The sequence below is a fragment of the Chamaea fasciata genome, unplaced genomic scaffold (assembly GCF_029207755.1).
Source record: "Chamaea fasciata isolate MVZ Bird 193981 ecotype frontalis unplaced genomic scaffold, bChaFas1.0.hap1 SCAF_6, whole genome shotgun sequence".
Classification (NCBI taxonomy): Eukaryota; Metazoa; Chordata; class Aves; order Passeriformes; family Sylviidae; genus Chamaea; species Chamaea fasciata.
This window is the reverse complement of record NW_027094091.1, coordinates 2,550,686-2,570,284: the sequence shown is the minus strand read 5'-3', so window position 1 is coordinate 2,570,284 and position 19,599 is coordinate 2,550,686. Positions and strand designations below refer to the sequence as shown.

Sequence of the window (19,599 nt, the reverse complement as noted above, 5' to 3'; positions counted from 1 at the left end):
CAAACCCAGGAATTGACCTATTCTGTGGGGTTTTTCGAAGTTACTGCAAGATCATGAGTGTCTTTAGGAAGCCAGGAACTTTGCAGTTGCTCAATACTCGCTCAGCTGCTTTGGCGTAGGTTATTTGGAATGGTTTTATTTTTGTAGAATAGATTCAGAGTTCCCAGCATGGGATCTTTGGAGATGAGTGTGTTTAGCTGCTGTGGAAAGAGGTCCTTGCGAGGTGGGGCCTGGCTTGGTGACTTGTGGCTTCACTGGAGGTGACCTCACAGCAGCCTCTGGGCAGCACAGCAGACTGGAACATCAGTCTTGTAGTTTAATCAGTTTAAACTGTCTCTGCTGCACAAAACAAGTTCCTGCCTTTTGCTGTCCAGAATGCCAGAGTTTCACAGAATCACTGAATCATGGCATGGTTTGGGCTGGAAAGGACCCTAAAGACCATCTGGTTCCATCCCCTGCCATGGGCAGGGACACCTTCCACTAGCCCAGGTTGCTCCAATCCCTGTCCAGCCTGGCCTTGGATACTTCCAGGCATCCAGGGGCAGCCACAGCTTCTCTTGTTTGAAGGGTGCAAATCTCACTGGCTACAATTTGGCTGAGTTTGGGAGAGAATCTTCAAAATTATGTTTTGAAGCTTTTAAGGATTCATCCTCTTAGGGAACTCATGATGCTGTGTGTGTACAGGGGGATTTAACTTTGAGCTGTTCAGTGCCCCACAGGCCAAGAGAAGTGGCATGGTTTTAAGGGAATTTTGAGTTCCTGAAGCCCTGAAATTCCACCCGTCTGTGCCAGAGAAGGTCTTGCTGCCCAGCTGAGACTGCTGCTTTATATTTGATACTGAATTCTCCCTCCCCTGCTGCTTCATTAAGGCAGTGGAGTTGAAGAAATGTCAGTAATTAACTAATGAAGGACACGGGTGGTAGCACACTAACAGCTTCCGTAGGTGCACGGCTGTTATTCCACGGTTTTCCATCCAACATGGAAAGGTCATCTCTGCCACGCTCATCACAGCTGTGACTGCTCCCATCCTACATCCAACACTTTCTGTGCCACTTCGGCTGTTTCCTGGATGGTCGTGGCAGTGCATTCCATGTCCCCTCTCCAAAATGGGACTTCAGGCAGGCTCCCAGCCCTGCCATCAGATCCCAAGCCCAACTGTAGGAGCTGGATTGCCACTTCTACATTTTTTTTCCATTTTGCCTGTTACAGGAATTGCTGCTGATCTCTTCAAGCATTCCTTGAGCTTTGTGTTCACTGGCAGGACTGGGCTGTTGTCACAGGGCATTTCCAGGAGGATTGTCTTGCTGGGAAGGTGACAAATGGCAGCTCAACTCCTTTGGGATGCTGTGACCGCTTCCCAAGGGAGCACCTGGAATGCAGAGCTCAGGCCTCCATGTCTCTCCCTGTCCTTATTGAAATCCTTATTTAAGGTCCTGCAGGCTCTCCTCTGGGGAGATGCAGAGTTCAGCCACTGGATTAATGAATTTTGCTGGTTTTTTTGGAGAACCAGTCCTGTGTCAAGCCTTGGGAGGCTTCGTGGCCTCTGACAGGTGCTGTGGCACAAACCCACCTTTGCACTTGGGCTACCAACTTCCATCCGTGGGCCAACTCTGAGATAACTGGCTTTTGCCAAAGACAGGATGGTATTTTGTGTCCTTCCTGTAGGAAGCTCTTGCAGTGACCCTCTTGTGGCTCTTCAGCCAGTTCTGAAGCATCTCTGGCTACCCCAGTTTGCCTGTGGTCACCTGATGTGCGGTTCCAAATGACCCTGTCAAACTGTGGTGTTGGATGCTACGTTAGAATCAATTTTTCTCATTGCTGATGGTTTTACTTTATATATTTTTATAAACTGGGCCCTGATTTTACTTTGAAGCAGTCAAAACATTGACTGAAACACTCCAAAGCTTTCAAAGCATTTGAGCTACGTTCTCCTTTCAGGCATTGTCAGTTAATGCCATCCTAGATCTGACCCCAGATATCTGCCCAGGTTGCAGAGCTCCTTGGATCTACCTCCAGGGAGAAATGAGAGGCCTGGGGAACGTTGGGAATGATGGTTTGGGGGAGAAGAACGGAAAATTAACGTGGTGGTTAAATCTGTTCTTGCTAATAAGAGCCACTTGAATTTAATTTTAGGCACAATTTTGGTCCATCCTATTCTGGAGCTAAATTCATGTCTTGCTTTTTGGATTGTTTCCTCCTTCCCTCTTAGCCTCCAGCTGCCAAACCCTCCTTTGTCCCCCTGTGCCCCAGCACACAGAATTGCAGCATCCTGAGCTCCAGCACTGCAGATGTGCCAGATGGAGACACTGAGCTCGTGCAGGTCTCAGTTTTGGCAGCAACAAAAGAACGATGACTTGAGAAAAACCTTGTTGGTACTGAATTTTGTCAGAGCCCAGCAATGTTGAACAGGTACCTCGGAAGCTTCATGCCAGAGAGCTCCCAAGTGTTGCTGCTATTCGTGGAATGGTTTGGGTTGGGAAGACCTTAAAGACCATCTATTCCAACCATCAGGGACACCTTCCACTAGACCAGGTTGCTCCAAGGCCCATCCAACCTGGCCTTAAAGCCACAAGCATCCTCTGCTTTTGAAATCCTGTCCCCTAAATGGTCTTTGCAGACAAAATCACACTTACACCAAACACTTGCCCACTTAATTCTCACATCTGTTATTTTTTTTTTCCTCTGGGTAAGGTTGTTTCTCAGCAGCTTTGAGCCCAAAGATGCCTATTTGTTAAGTGTTTCCTGGCTGCAGAGTTGAAACTCTTTAATATTCCTGTCTTCTGCGAGCTCTCTTCCATGAACTTTCCTTCACTTGCCACCCTCCTCCCATTTATCAAAGCCTGCCTTGCTCACAGATTTGGTGCCTGATGAGGGGCTGGGGTTATTGCCATTGTGTTACACCAGGCTGCCTGCCGTCCCCAGGGAAAAGGGGATAGATGTGGAATAAAAGGAGGAGTCGGTGCTTCCGCACTTGTTGAGAAATGCTGGCTTTTGAAATGCCCAAAGCCTGAAGTGTCTTGCTTGGAGAACAGGTCTGATGTGCCTAATGATGCTGGCCACTCCCCACTCCAGTTCCCTATTGCTTGGTCCAAAAGGGATTTATTCCCTCAGAAGTGGGGGCTCGTTCAGCCCACTTTAGGTAACAGGGAAGCTGAGGAAGCAACACTTTTAATTTTTTCCTAGAATAAAACATCCTGCAGGGGTTTCCATGTTTAATAATAATCTGCAAAACCTTGTGATCTTTGATTTCAAGTGCTGTGAGCTGAACTCAGTGGTTTAGTCACAGAATCACGGAATGGTTTGGGTTGGAAGGGACCTTTAAAGACCATCCCATTCCAACCCCCTGCCATGAGCAGGGACATCTTCCACTAGACCAGATTGCTCCAAGCCCCATTCAGCCTGGCCTCGGACACTCCCAGGGATGTGACAGCCTGGGCAACCTGTGCCAGTGCCCATCCAATGCACACTTACTCTCCTTCAGTCCTGTCCTCCAACCTCCCTTTCACCTCAGTGTCAGCTGTGCCTCTTTCACCGTTAACATCTGCACTTAATATTCCCACTTCCTGCTTAATAACTGGGGGGGTCAAGCCCTGTCTTGTCCAAATTGGGTGTTCTCTGGGGCCGGCAGCAGCATTGGCTCCTCCGTTAGTCCCTGGCTGAGCAGGGAGCGCCGCTGCCCTGGTGCCGAAAGGAAACGAAGGTGCAAAGACCTTTGTTTCATGGCAGGGGTGAGCTGATGTAAGGTGGAGCTGGTGTTGTTTCGGAGAGTTTATTTTTCTGTTCCCTCCTTTCTGCAGGTGTTGGACCACGTCTGGTGGTGAGTGAGGCAGCTCAGCTTGCTTACCTTGTTATGAACGTGGAGTTCTGGCGCAGCACCCTGTCCTGGCCAGAGTTTTGGCAGGCTGGTGAACGAGCTGTCCCACTGTGACTGACACAGAGCCTGGCACGGGTGGCTCTGGGAGTGTTTGGGGTGGGAGGTGAGGAAAAGGGAGCTCTAACCTGGTGGCAGTGTCCTGTGTGATCATCACCACAGAATTCCCAACTCCGTTTGGTGCCCTGCGTGCCTGACTCCTGCCTCTGGTTAGGCTGAAATGAAAATGTGGGAACCAGATGTGACCTGCCAACACTATCTTGTTTAACACCCTATCTCCAGATGTTTCTAGCTTGTAGTGCTAATTTCCACTTGCAGTTATCCAAGAGGCAAATCCAAGATGTGTAGTGCCTTTAGAAAGAGGAGTCCCAACTGACCTTAATGTTATCTCTTGCTTTGCTCAATCCCACAGCTCTTGCATCCAGGTAGGACAAGCCTGTCCATCTCCAAACTGTCCCTTCCATCTCAAAATCATCTTACAGTGAAATTTTTTCTTCATTGTCTGAGTAAGAGGATTGAAAAGCAAGAAGAATCGGATTTTTGCCCAGGAAATTTTGTACTTTGCAAGGGCATTTCATCACATCCTTTTTTGAAGGCTGTAAGAACAGCTTTCTCCAAGGGATGCTCTTCCCTTGGGACTGCACATGCTTTCCTTAAATTTCACCAGCACGTGACCACAGGGCACGGAAGGACTCGTGGGACTGTTCCTAACTCCCTTTCAAAGGCAAGCTGTTCTTTCAGCCTCTAGCAGAATCACTCTGACAGGAGACACTGCAATCAGGCTGCAGAGGTAATTGCATTTGTAATGTGAAAGACAGAACAGGGTCCACAATTCTCATCCTCGACTCAAGGCTCTGCGGGGACTCAAGGTAGTCCAGAAAAAAAAACCCCAAACCAACAGACCCAGCCATTGCTTCTGACATTTGTGATTGGTCTGGGCAAAACATTAGGAAACAACATACTCAAGGGGACAAGATGATCTCATACAGCTGACTTTAAGGCAACATGCTCCCGTGGAAACTTGTTTCCGTGCCTATTCCAGAGCACTGGCTGCTGCCCGGATCTCCCCTGCCCCCCCTGGCCCAGCTCAGCTTAGTCAGCAAGTTCGAGTTCAACTTCTGCCTTTTATTTTGTGCCTGTACCTGAGTTAGCTCCATTCCTCAGTAACCAGCTCTTTGTCAGAGGAAAGGCTTCCAGGATGCTGCCAGCAGCGCATTGTCCATTTCCTGAGGAGAACTGCTTGCTTTTAAGTAGTTTGCCTGAAATCTTGACTATTCCAGTGCAGCTAAGGCTTCCTGTGTTGGTTGGCTTTCTTGGGATGAAGTTCCAGCCACCCACACGCACTGTCTGCGTTTAGTTCTGAGTCTGGAGAACAAATCTCTGCCGTAGGGTTTCGCCATCGCCGTGTTGTTGTTCCTCTGACATTGCGATATGTGACCGTCCTCGATGTGGCAACTGATCTACAAGCAGTAGCTCCCCGTTGTTTATTGCTGTTGGATTTTGAGGGGTGTGGAGGCAGGAGTCTGGGCTGGAACAAGCTACAGGGGTTGGAGGTAGCAGTGTTGAAGGAAGTCACGTTTGGAGCCTGGTGACTTGGGTGAGGGATGCTTCTGCCATAGCACATCCTCCCTGGTCCTTCCTCAAGTGCAGATCAGACCTTTATGATGTTCACAGCTCTTGAGTACAAAGGCAGTGGAAGGATCTTGGCATCCCAGGTGGAGATGAGCTTGTTTGCATCCAAGTTCCTCAAGGTTTTCCTCTAATAAAGCCTTGACGTTCCCTGTTTGCTGGCTGGAGCGCCAGGCTGGTTTCATTCTTCTATGCCATCAGAGGTGTGGGGTGGACTCTCCCAACAGAACATTGTTCATTCAATCCCATTTTTTGAAAAAGAAGAGAACATATTATCTTTTCAAAGCCCGACTCTTGCTGGTTTTTCGGGAGCAGGTCCCAGCAGCTGGTGTGACCATGAATGAAGTGATACAGGAGAGGCTTGTCCAGAGCTGACTGAAACTTCCTCTCTGCCTCTGAAGGATTTACCCTCCCTGAAAGGTTTGCATTTTGATTAAATCCACCTGCAGCAATGAAACCTGAAAAAACCGTGAACTCCCACCTCCAGCAGACTGGCTGGTGTTGGTGTTGTTTGGTTTTTTAACTGGGGAGAATGAGTCAGCCTGTCCTCAGAAAGCACCAGGACTATCAGCGCCCCTTGACCACCAGTTTCCTGTTGCTCCCTTTTGTTTCTCTCTTTTTCCTTTTGTTGGAGCTTTTAGGGCCTGGGTGCACATTTGGGAGAGTGTCTGGATGTTTCCCACTACTGGGTCTCTACTGTGTGTGTCTTCTCTGCTTATTTTTTTCAAAAGGAGGACCAGTAAGATGCAGAGATCAAGACCTTGTCCAAACCTTAACTTCTAGAACCATAAGTCTAGCTGCTGGCCTTAGGGAGCTGTCAGGTCCTCAAATAAATCTTTATAAATCAGCATTTACACTGTAGAAATTCACACTATTTGATTCCAGAGTTGCTTAAAGCAGAACAGAATAAAACATATTAACTGTTTTGGGGTAAAGCTTTAATGGTAGGTGTCCTGGTTTGGGTTAGGTCACAGAGGACTGGTGACTATGAAGTTATGGCAAACATACCCAACTCTCGTATTTGGTCTCTGGGATATGGCCTTGGTGTCCCAGAACATGCTTTGCGTGCTGGGCGCTCATCTTTTTTATTGTCCATCCCTTTTTCCTAAAGCGAGGAACGCAGGGATGTGCAGGAATGCCAGAGCAGAGCATGTGTGCTGGGGTGCTGAAGGCACATCTTTGTCTTGTCAGCATGTGGGAATATCTACATGGAAACCAGCGTTTTTGGGGATGGGAACCATCCTGAGTGAAGCCGGAGCAGATGGGACGCGCAGCCTGAACCAGCCTGTCTCGTTTATGCTTTATTAATTAGACATGTTATCAGAGTCATCTGTGTTTTCTTTCCTTTTCTCCTTTCCAAACCAGTTCTGCTGCTTCGCTGCCCGCAGAGGCTCTGATGAGGAGCTCAGTTTAAATCCCTGAGAATTGCATGGCAGCACTTGTTCATTGTGGTCTGTGTGAGCATGGTAAAAACTTTGGGGAGAGGACTCACAGGAGTTTTGTGAGCTCTGCGGATCAGAATTTTAGGAGGTGATGGTTCTGTCCTGGTAGCACATCCTCGCCCTATGTACAGTCAGCGTTTGTAAGAATTTCCACCACATGTGTTAAGAATGGTTTGAGTTGGAAGGGACCTTAAAGATCAACTTGTTCTGCCATGGGCAGGGACACCTTTCAGCATCCCTGGTTGCTCCAAGCCCCATCCAGCCTGGCCTTGGACACTTCCAGGGATCCAGGGGCAGCCACAGCTTCTCTGGGCAAACTGTGCTGCAACTTTCAGTAGGATACTTAAAAACTGACATGGATCAGGAAAGTGACTGGATAAACTGATGGAAGGAAAGTATATAAGTATCTACCCAGGGACAGAAACAGTCCATGCTGAAGACTGGGAAGTGTTCTGGGAAGAAAATGGTACAGACTGGAGAGGGTCTGACCTTGCTTCCTCAACCTGCTGCTGATTGCTGTTGGAGGTATTGAATTAAGCAGATCTCAGATGGCGTCTGTCGTGCCCATTGGGACAGTGTCAGGCTGCCCCTGCGCACACTCAGTTTTAAGGTTTTACTGGAAGAGAGAAAAGCCTTTTCAAGTGCTGGGATAGCAGCCAGGAGTAGGGATTTTTTCAGATTTCCCTTTGAACCTTTATCTCCCAGCAGGTTAACATCTGAATCCTCAATGTCAGTGCCCTTTATCTGTATGTAAGGGTGGAGTGGGTCATAAAACCCTTTGAGTGAACCCCTTATGGTCTCAAGCTGCTCCAGTGGAGGTTCAGCTTGGTCATTAGGAGGAAATTCTTCCTAGAAAAGATGATAATACACTGGGCTGGGCTACCTAGGGCGGTGGTGGAGTCCCTGTCCCTGGAGGTGCTTAAGGAAAGACTGGATGTGGCACTCAGTGCTCTGGTCTGGGTGACAGGGCGGTGATGGGTCACGGATTGGACTCAGTTATCTTGGGGGTCTTTTAGAACCTGGGTGATTTCTGTGTGTGCCCATCTCTGAGGTGGGAGATGGTGAAACAGGAGCTGGGCTCAATGATCCCTGGATGGCTCCCTTTGAGCTCAGGGTATTCTGTGATTCTCTGAAACCCCATAAAGCCAACCTGAGCATCCTTTCTGACGCCTGGGTCTGTTTTATAGCCACCATTTGGCGAGGTGAAGGGAACTTCTTTGGATTTGCTTTGTCTGATGCCCTTCCAGGAAAAATTCCCACTCGCTGAAGGAGCAGCAGGATCATCCCTGTGCACACAGCGGGGAAATGACTTTTAGTGATGGGCTGGCTTGGATACTGCCCAGATCCCTTCTCTTACAGCAGGACAAGATGATGACCGTGTCCAGGCTCTTCCCTGGCACACAGACTCAGAATATGTTATCCTTGAAGTCCTTTTCCCAAGCGTGGCATGCCTTTGTGCAGGCACAGCATCTACCCTGCTAATGGGATGCTGGTGTCTTCTATCAGCCAGTTAATTGGGTCCCTGGGTGCTGGGATATTTCCTGCTGCTGCATCCTCTTCCCGGAGCTACGCCTCCACCTCGGGAACTTCCCTGCTGCTGAAGATGGGATGCTGAGCTCTCTGCCGTGCCTGGAGCCAGCGGAGGTTAAATCCCAGATAAAGCTTTGGGATTGCTCACAGCCTGGAGTGGGGGGGTGAGTGCACACACTGAGAGGTTGCTGGAGGGATTTTAATTGTGTTGTGTTTATCGAGCTGGCTGTAAACACAGCAGGAGGTTGCTGCTCCTCCAGAGCCTGGGAGCCAAAGGTGTATCGATCCTAGGGAGCTGTGGGACACAGGTACACGCTGGTGGAGATCTCAGCCGGGTTGTTTCCAGCCGAGGATGAAATTTCTCTGTGTCCTGCCCCTCTTCCTCAACTCGTGTCAAGCTGTAACAATTTTATAACCCAACTTCGTCAGCTGATTCCTCCCCAAAGCAAGAAGCCCTGTTGCTAGGAGTGGGGTGAGGAGGGGGGGGGGGCGAAAAAAAAAACCTCAGGAATACTCATCTTCGTCGGTCCAACACTGCAGATAACATTGAGTCACTGCTGAAAGCCTCAAAGCAAAACAGATGTTCAGTTTCTAGTGACTAAGTAAGTATTAAAGGTACCAGATGAGCAAAGTTTTAACTGAAGTATTTAATTTGTGGTTGGCAGCTGAGACAAAGCATGAGCAAACAAGGTGCCATGCAGAAATGGGCTCTCTCCTGTCTTACACACGCCGGTGTGTTTTCATAAAACCTTTTTTGTTTCATTTTTTCCCATTTTTTAAATATGTCTTTCCGGCTTGACTCATTCTCTCTGTAGTTGTAACCTTTAGCTCTGGGTGGGAAGGCAATTATTTTGTGAGACATGAGACCAGTGGCAGGGTGAGTGGGCTCTTGTTGCTGCCTCTGTCATGTCGTTGTTTGACAAGTCACTTCTCCAGGAGTAGTTTGTGTCTCTGAAGTTGGGGATAATTACATGTGTTCTCAAAAATAAGGAAACTGGACTTAATGGTGCATCTTCTCAGCCTGACTTGAATTCATGAATGAGTAGAAAACTTGGAATGTGGCTGTCATGAAGCTGTTAGCCTTCAAGCAAGAGACAATTTTTGATGACTATATTCTTAAAAAAAAAAAAATTAGGATGAGGAGTATGATCCCAGGATTCTGGGCTTGTTGGGCAGCCAACACTGGGAGCTTCTTGAGCTGCTCCTGGTTGGAGGTGTTAGGTTCCCACCGCTTTGATCCCTGGTGAGAAACCTGCAGCACTGTCTGGCGGTGTGGAACAGAGGTGCTGAATCCCTCCTTGCCACTCAAACCTGAGCAGGTGATAACATAAAAGGGAAGGAATTGTGTCCTGGTCCCTCTTCTCAGCATTGTGTGCAGCAGGAGTGCTTGTGGATTCCTCAGGTCCAAGGAATAACTGAGGTAAAACACATGAAAACCCTGAGAAAGAGGACCCTGATCAGAACTTCCCTCCTTGGTAAGTCCGTACATCAGCTCACTCTGTACTTTCTGGAGGAGTGACTCTCATTTTGGCTGCTCAGCACTGCAGGAAGGACAGAACAGACTTTGGGTTGCTCTCCCTGGGGTGTGGGAAGTGGATTTGTACTGCTAAGCCCACATGGGAGCTGAAGCCAAGGCTCCATCCCGCCAATCCTGCCAGGATTTAGGGGTTTTTTGGCAAGTTCTAGATGGTTTCTATTAAGAAAAAGGCTTTTTGGATCTCTTCTGAGGGTGCCTCCCTTTAGAGGCTTTCTCAGGAGCCCATGTGCTGAGCACTTAATCTTCCACCCCACTTAAGGGAAGAGGGGCAGACACCAAACCCTGTTGGCACCTTATTTCACTTAATTCTCACGTTTAATTGTTCTTCCTTCGGCTTTTAAGAGGATCTCTGCCAAAATCAAGAAGCTAAAAATTGAAGTAATTATTGTGGTGATGGAAGCAATCAAAGAGGCCACCAGGCTCCTGGTCTGTATGCTGTGGAGAAAGGAGCAGACTGGGCTTGAGCTCATCTCCTGGGACACGCTGAGCTCCAAGAGTTAATTTTGTTCCCGACTTCTCTGTCCATGAGTAATCCATTTGTGCTGGGAGGAAATGGCAAGTTCTTGCAGCGAGGACAGGCTTCACTGCTGGAGAAAATGATGCCTATTTATCACATGATGCTCTCTGTGCCTTTTTTTATTTGTCCTTCATCTGAACTACGCTCTTTGGTGATGAGCTTCCCTGTCTGACAGCAGATTTCGTAGAGGCCTACAAGTGTTTTTCTTTCCTGCATTTGCTGTTTCCCTGCAATTCCTCACACAGCCCCAGGCACCCAGTTTGTGCTGGGCTCACCCAGCTGGGAAGGAGCTGGACAAGAAAGGACCTGGGGATCCTGTTGGACATCAAATTCACCCTGAGGCAGCAATGTGCCCAAAAAGGACAGTGGTGGCCTGGGCTGTGTGGGACAAAACACTTCCAGCAGGTCCAGGGAGGGGATCCTGCCCCTCTGCTCAGCACTGGGGAGGACACACCTGGAGCGCTGGGTCCAGTCCTGCCTCCCCAGGACAAGAGGGACATGGCCAGACTGGGGAGAGCCCAGTGAGGGGACTGGAGCATCTCTGCTCTGAGGACAGGCTGGGACAGCTGGGACTGCTCAGCCTGGAGAGGAGAAGGCTCCGGGGGTCTCATCCCTGTGCATCAATGCCTGCAGGGAGGGTGCAGAGAGGATGGAGCCAGGCTCTTGCCAGTGATGGCCAGGGACAGGACAAGGGGCCACGGGCACACACTGACCACAGGAGGGTCCCTCTGAACACCAGGGAACACGTTTTCACTGTGGGAGTGACTGAGCACAGGCACAGGTTGTCCAGGGAAGTTGTGGAGTCTCCTTCCTTAGGGATATTCAGCATTTATTCAGCAGTCTACAGCCATGGGCAGCTGGCTCTGTGTGACCCTGCTGAGCAGGGAGTTGGACCAGACAATCTCCAGAAGTTTCTTCTGACCTCCACCACTCCGTGATTCTGAGACATGGAGATCGGGGTCCTCAGGAGGTGCAGGGCTGGGCTGAGCCCTCTGCAGGGGTGTGACTTGTGCACAAACACAGCTACATTTGGCATCGAACAGCACTGTGTGATCACATCTCCTTTGCTGTAAGAATCTAAAATGGCTTAATAATTCTTCTCCTGCTGTTTTGGATTAATTTCTATCTTTATGCTCTGTGTTTTCTTTGCTTGCTTCCTCCTTTCACCTTCCCAGCTGTCTCCTCAGAGCAAGCTTCCGTGACTCTTATTGTTCTGCTTGTTTTCATTCTCCTTGTTGGATAAATGTTTTTTTGGCTGTTTGGTGGTTTGGTTTTTTTTGTTTTTTAAGTGTGGTTTCCTAAAACTCTGCAAAATGCTCTTTCCCTGCTTCATTTTAAAGTATTAGTTGCAAAAAGACGGGCAAGGAGCCTTAATTCAGGTGCATGTCTTCCTGTATCTGCTTTTCTTTTAAAAAGTGACTAAAGCCACTGATAAATAATGCTAATTTTTGCTGCCATCTGTGAATGCAGGACCAAGCTGTTTCAGAGCAGTGCTTTTAGTGCTTTATCTGTTCGGGGGGGGGGAAGGAAAAAGGCTCTTTGCTTCAGCAGCAATAACCTATCTCCCACAAGTTGTAGTCTGTGCTCCCATCTACCACTAAAACCCAAAGCAAACAAAGATTCCTGCAGAGACAGGAAACCTTTTGGGTGTAATTGCTGGGAGGTCTTTGCTTTCGTGATTTTTGGGTTCACCCAGAAAGGCAGCCGAGCAGGGCTGCGGTTCCCTGGGGTGGATTTATGATGAGCTCTCAGTGGGCTTTAACTGGACGTTTTTGGCAGCTCTGGGAGTTTCAGATACCCTCTGCAAGAGTCTCCTGGCCACGCTGAGTGAAAATGTCCCAGGGAGGGAAGGAGGGAGGGAGGGAGGGAAGGGGCCTGTGTGTGGAGGCACAGCCGAGCTATGCCCTGACGACAGCCCTGCCTCCAGGCTCCTTTATTTTGGCCTCGAGCCTTAGTTTACATAATCCTGCCCTGATCCCTCCTCTTCTGCATGGATGAGGCTTAGAAGACCCTCCAGTCTGACCAGATCGAACTGGGAAGCAGGTCTCTGCCGTCATCTGAGCCAAGAAGTGCTGGTGTTGGTGAAATCAGGTGGCTTTGGCTGTATCAGAAGACCTCACCAGTGCCAGGACTTGAGTTTGGTCTCCTTTGGAGGCTGAAAAAAAGAAATCAAACCTTGAACATGTCTGGAGAACTATGGAACAGGTCTGGCTCCTGGAGCCTGTGTATTGAATAGGTGCAACCCTACATCGGGGAGGTCTCATCTGCAGGGTCCAGGTCGCTTTTTCTCATGTATTTATCTCTTGAGTTGTGTGAGTTTCCCAAACCAGAACTGGACTATGATTTAGGATCAGTTTCCCAAACCAGAACTGGACTACGATTTAAGATCAGTTTTCCAAACTAAAGTTGGACCGTGATTTTCGATCAGTTTCCCAAACCAGAGTTGAACTGTGATTTAGGATCAGGTTTTTAGAGAAGCTTGTCACAGCGATGTGTAATAGCATAATAAAACCCTAACTGCTTCACTTTAATGTGTCAAATGACTCATTTACAGTGTCATCTGGGAGAGATGAAGCTCTATGAGATAAGTAAGACTTGCATGGGGAGGGAATACTGAGTAATGGACCCACAGCTATAATTGGAGGAGGAATAGATCTTCCATTTCAGATCTGAGGAAGTGGTTTATCTGCCCAGTCTGTAAATGAATGATTCTTCTCTCAACTTCCTCCACATATTCCCCACTTCCTCTGTGTAATATTCCTGTTATTTATAACTGCTGCATTGAATCCTGGAGGCAAGATGCTGCCTGCATTTCTTTATTATATAGAAGTTGAGGTCCACCACGTTGTTGGATAGCCTTGACCTTCTGGGAGCAAAGAATTGATATGGAAGCAGGGCAAACATTTATGTCCCTGTAACTAACCCCCTTTTCTCTACCTTTATCATGTCTGAATATAGAGCAGCCCTGTCCATCTTTTCCCATCCCACAGGAAGCCAGGGAAGTGGCAGACAGACATACAAAGGATTATTATATTTGATCAGGCTTGGAAATGGGCCGGAGATAAAGCCCTTGGTGTTTACTGGACCATTAAACATTTATTATCATCTCTCCAGCGTGCTGGTGGTGCTGTAAATAACAGCTGTGACAAAAGACTGGGGTCAGCAGTTGCCTTTTGCACCGATGTTTGTAAATGCAGAAGCAGGTCCTGTGATTTTGAAGAGCTTGGTTGGGGGGAGCATCTGCCCAGATGCCGTGGAGAAAAGGGGCACATGAGCCAGCAAGCCAGAGCTCCTCTTTATCACAAGGAAACGCTGAAATCTTAGGAAGTGGGAGAATTTAAACAACAATGAAAAAAAGATTAGGGCCAGAGTTAGGAGCCGATTTATCCCTGCCCTTCCTAACAAAAATACTTAATGCACTCGGATCAGAACAGCTTTTGGATCTGGATTTAATTAGGTGGAAGGAGGGTTCGGGCCTCTCTCCCCCAGCTCAGCCACGCTCCACAAGGCATTTCCATCATCAGATTTTTACTTCCCTTTTCCCCCCCGTTCCCAGCTTTTTGCAGGGAGAGGAGAAGCGTGGCCACAGGGCTGGAACTCGGCTCATGGGGCCTGAGCTGCAGCACCTGGTCGGATGATGGGGCTTTTGAAAGGGGGAATATGAAGGGATTACTCTGTTGCTGGGAGGCCACAGCCTGGTGATTCCTACCGCAGGCAATCCCTCTGAAGTCAATGAGATTGGAAAGCATGTAAATGAGTATGGAATTTGGCATTTTCCTGGAAAAGTGTGTGTGTGTGGGGGGGGGATATTTGTTTTACTTGCATATAAATTACTTCTAATAAGGCTCCATAGGCACGACCGATCCTTCTCATCACACTGTTGCTCCTTCCAGTCCCAGAGTCGCCCTTGCTGCCCTCTCATTTTTAAATAATTTTGCAAAAAAAATGCCTCCTGCGTGGGAATTCTCTGTGGCTGTGAAGCGTTGCTGGGAATGACTCAGGCAGGAGCGAGTCCTCGTGCGCTTGGGACCTGCGGTGTGAACGGAGAAAGGAGACAGGCTTGTTTTCACACTCTCTCATTTTGTGTCTCCGACATGTTTCTGTTCCACCATTCAGATGTCATTGGGCTGAGGGATAATTAGAGGGAGCCTGTTTTGCTGCAGAGCCGGATCGGGAATCCACGTTGCCGTGAGCAGGCTGGGTTATTTGTTGGGGAATGCAAAGCGGTGGAGTGGGTGTCCAGGGAGCACTGCTGCACCACCAGGGAGAAGATGCTCAGCTGCTCCTTCCCTGTGCCTGCAGAAAGTGTCTCCTTTCTACAACTTAAAATAAATCCATAGAAACACAGAATGGTTTGGGTGGGAAGGGACCTTCAAGATGGTTTACTTCCAAGACAGGTGGTAAGGGCATCTTCCACAGGTTGCTGCAATCCCCATCCAGCCTGGCCTTGGACACTTCCAGGGATTTTCAGTGTGAGAATGTTGGTTCTTGCAGTGATGCTCTCTAGCCTGGCAGTCTCCATCACCTTCACCAAAATGCTTAAGGAATTCCTGGAAGCTGCTGTTGGAACTCTCGGGCATCAGTTCTGCTGCCGCCTTTGCTGTGGGTGGGTGGTTTGGGTGCTCATTCTTTGTGGGGCTTAAATGCCCTGATAAAGCCCTGGAACAAAAAGCATCAGCTTTTCTCTTGCTCCATTGAGGAAGGCATTGAATTTTGCCAGATGTTCCCACTGCACAGATGGTTTCAGCTGTTTTAGACTCACCTTACCTTAAAAAATGCACCTTTTCTGTTTGTGCTTTGCACGGCACGTGGAAGATGCAGCCAGCCTGAGTTGAAAATGAGATCTAAAACTGGAGGAGTCCTACAGAAAGTAACCGAGGAGCCAAATATATACAACTGAATAACTGAGGAGAGAACCAGGTCCCGTGAAGCTTGTTGCCAAGGGAGTAATTCACTTGTCTCTCCCCCAGCCTGCTGGAATATTGTTTTCCTCTCCTCCTTGCCAGCATACCCACAGCTCCACAGGAGCCACTCTCACTCCTGTAGATGCTCTAACTGATACATTCCTAATTCCACCTTGAGGCTGTTTTCATGAGCAGAGGAGCCTTTGAATGCACCTTCCCCTGTTCCACGCCTCCAGAAGGGTCTGTGCTGTCCAGAGGTTTGTCCTCTCTTCCCACTGGTGCTGGCTGGCCTGATGAGGACCTGGCTCCTGCCCATGAATTTTCACTTTCCTCCCCAAAAATAAGGGTGTTTTTAGGGCAGAAGTCTATATTTGGATATAAAATCCAGCACAAAAGATCTTTCCAGTTTCAGGTCAAGTGATGTTTGATCTTTGTTGTCCTCTCTGCAGAACAGAACAATTTAAGACTAATTTTTTGTTGTTGTTCATTAGCTGCTGATGTATTAACAGGCCGTGTAAACTTGGGTTTTTCCCTGAAGTATGAGCTGTGCTCTTCATGTGACCATCTCTGTATCTTCTGCAAGCTGGTTTCCCTCCATCTGAGCTTGGAATTCTTGGATAAACTTATTTTATAGGGAGACTCTATTAGTGGCTGGGACAATCTCAGTTTAGTGGGACAATCCCAGTCTTCCACTACAGAACCCAAACATTCGGGGCAGAAAAAGGCTGATCCATGTGAAAGGACTCACTCAGCTTGGCACAAGCCACTCACTGGGTGTTCCTCTCTTCCAGGGTGCATCGAGAATAATCATCAGCCTTAACAAGGATTGATTGTGTGCTCCTCATCCTCCTGGTTTGGTATTAATCGGAAAAAGCTTTGGCCGTCGCGTTGGGGAGGCGAAGAGGTGGATGAACGTCCCTTTCAAGGTACAGTAGAGGCATGGATGAGGTGTTTGGGGCATGGAGATGGTGCTGGTGTAGCTTTTGGAAGTTCCAGGGTGTACAGCTTCCTCATGGATTCACATCCCATAGTCCTGCATGGAGAAATCTGCATTCCATCGTTCCCTTGTTCCATCCTTATGAGCGCAGTCTTCTTAGGCCGGGGGTGCTTGCTTTGTTTTGGTGCAAACTTGGATAAATCCAGTGTTTTCTCTTCATTTACTTCAAAGAATCTTTCATTTTTGAAAATTCTGGGTTGTGTCATGAGTAGAGCTTGGGCAACAATATTTGCACTATTTTGAAAAGAATTTTTCTTAAGTTTCTTTTTTTTTGTCTAGGCAACGCAGTATTAGACTAAAGTATACTGAATTAGTATTAGACTGAAATATAATCTTACTTTGGTGCAGATGGACACGGAGTTCTCACATGAGTGATTTATAAAGGAGGGGGAAACAAAAAGCCCAGAGTCTCTTGGAGGAAAGGAAGGCCGTGGAGTAAGAAGAAAGGTTCCAGAGTAAGAAGCGTTACTCAGGACATTGGAGAATTAAAACCCAACATCCGTCAGGGAGTTTGTGGGAAGTTTTTCTGGTCGAAGTTCTTCCCGTGGTCTGACCTGTGGAAAAGATTGAGGAATGCTTTTAAAAATTAAAAATAAAAACCCTACTGTAAGATTTCTTGTTGGGTGTTTCGAAGGACTCGTTCCAACCCGAGTGGATTCCGTGCTGGGATGGTGCTGCTGGAGTAGCAAAGGGAGATGTGCGTGTGAAACCTGGGGATTTGTTTAAACAAGGTCTTTTCCTAAAGCATTTCTTGTTGCTGTGGCTTCCACAGGTTCACCCCGTCTGGAGAAATAGTTTGTATTTGTGGTTTGATATTTCCTTAAAGCTTCCACACAAGGTCCTGCCTACACTGCCTGCCTCACAAACATAACCAATTTATGGTTTCATATAAAAATTCTTTGAACTCATTGCAAATCTGATTTGATACCTCAGTGCCTAACTGAAGCCAATCCTAACTTTTAGGGTTGACTAAATACTTCCCTTGGAATCTGTGTGATATTTAGCAGTGAGTTTCAGATCTGTTTGTGTGTGTTCCTCTCTGTCCTTCACTGAATTTCATGTTGTGTTTTGCTACTTGTATTTTTAAGTTGGTGGTGGGGTTCTTTTCTCACTTTTTGATTGGGGAAAACTCCTGTTGAGGTCAACAGCTGAATGAATCCCAGTAATTAGGGTTGGCCTGTGCAGGGCCAGGAGTTGGACTTGGATGATCCTTGTGGGTCCCTTCCAACTCAGGGTATTCTATGATTATAATTTACTGAGACGTGGCCAACTGTCCTAGGAAAAAGACTTTGTCTTTGGTGCCTGCTTTCTCCATAGCCGATCCCAGAAAAGAATTAAATTCAATGAGACTGAAGTCTCAGAAGTAATTAATGTATGATGCTCAGCATAAACATTAATAAACTAAACTCCACTTATTTTTAAGTTTTTGCTAGTATAAGAAAAGGATTTTTTCAGATAAGCAAGAGCTTGGATGTGCCTGTCAGGGCTTCTGAGCTGTTTGGGGTCGGAATTCAGTGGCCAGCTGGAATCCTGAAGCTGCTGGGATTGGCAGGATGTGCCTGGAGCCACATGAAGAGGAGTGGGCTGATCACTGTGGCCGCTGCTGTGACTGGCCAGGTGAAATGGCCCCAACAAAATTACTTGTGTGTGAGTGGTTTGTCTTGCATGATGAAGCCCCATGTGGATGTGACACTGTTGGCTGAAGTGAAATAGTCCCACAGCACGTTCCTTTTAAAACTTGGATTAAAACAGCAGCTTCTTCAACAGAGTCCTTTTGAAATAAGACAGCAAAGTCCACACTGAGGTCATGGGACTTGTTCAGCTGCCTCAGGTAGTGTGGGATTCTAGGTGGGATTCAGAGATGGAATGTCAGAGGTGTCCATCATACCCAAAACCTCTTGACTCCTGTGAGCTACTGGAGAGACATTTTGGGCAGAGTGTTTTTTCTCTCTCTGAAGTGGGGGTTATGAAACGGCTGATGGGAGCTGGAAAGGCTTGTGCACCCATTTCTGCTTGTGTTTCATTATCCATCACTTCCTGATTGGTGTCACAGGGCCAGAGCATTCAGATTTGGATTATGTGGGGGAAAAGTGATGCATGAAGCTTATACAAAGCTGCCCACTCAGATTTCTGGGCTTTGTTTGCACGGGTCACATTCACTTGTCACAAGTTACTGTCTTCTTTTGTCATCTATTTCAGCAATGTCACACGTTTATCCCAGCTCAGGCATAGCAGTAGTAGTGCTGGCAGAGCAGGCAGCCTGTGTTTGCAGAGCACAGGTGAGAAGACTTTTGAATTTAGATCTGAAATGTTGATTATATCCTAAAAGGTTCTTCTTGTGCAATTGGAAACCTTGGGGTCGTGGACATCGTAGTGCTCTGATGGCACCTCTGAGTAGAGATCATGGTGTTTTCAAATCAAAATTGGCTTAAAATGCATTACTGGAGGAGGGAAAGGAGGGTGGGAGGTAGGAACAGACCACTACCAAACAGGTGCTACCTGTCACAGAGAGTATGAGTGGGAATTTTAAAATATTTGGTTGGAAAGGTTCTTTAAAGGTATCTCATTCCACGCCTTGCCATGGGCAGGGACACCTGCTACCATCCCAGATTTCTCCAAGCCCCCTCCAACCTGGCCTTGGACACTTTCAGAGATTCAGGGGCAGCCACAGCTTCTCTGGGCAACCTGTGCCAGGGCCTCGCCACTCTCATAGTCAAGAAATTCTTTCTAAAATCTGGGTTCACCCAGTTTTTTCCATCATAATTACTTGCATGATTCCAGCAGGTTTACAGGAAGGGTAGGGGGGAAGCCTTCCTGATGCCATGCAAAACCTGGAATGGCAACGTCTGCAGGATCATCTCCAGGTCCTTAGACCACCAGCCTTTCCAGAGGCTGACAGAAATAGTTTTGTTTGGGAAAATCAAGGGCCTTGTTCGGAAATGCTGGGATTTCTTTGGAAATTCGGCTTTCAAAATCTGCAGAGAAGCCACCTCTGCTCCCAGCAGCAGGTCGGAAGCTGGGTTTTTTGGGATTGCTGCCAAGAAACATTTCTTGGAAACCCTTCCATGTGCAGTGCGAACAGCAGGACAGGAGGTCTGGGTTTGAACTCTGGATGATAAAACCAGGGAGGTTTTGGCAGGGCTGTGCTCAGATGCCTCACTCCATTTGACTT

General features: G+C 47.8%; 1 protein-coding gene across 1 annotated transcript in view; it reads left to right on the top strand.

Annotated features, from left to right (window-relative positions):
* Positions 1-19,599, top strand: part of PTPRA (protein tyrosine phosphatase receptor type A) — a 115,552-nt gene that overhangs the window by 10,403 nt on the left and 85,550 nt on the right. Inside the window, exon 2 of the mRNA XM_066185214.1 lies at positions 16,222-16,356. The gene's annotated coding sequence lies outside the window, so the exon portion shown is untranslated. The remainder of the gene's footprint in view (positions 1-16,221; positions 16,357-19,599) is intronic.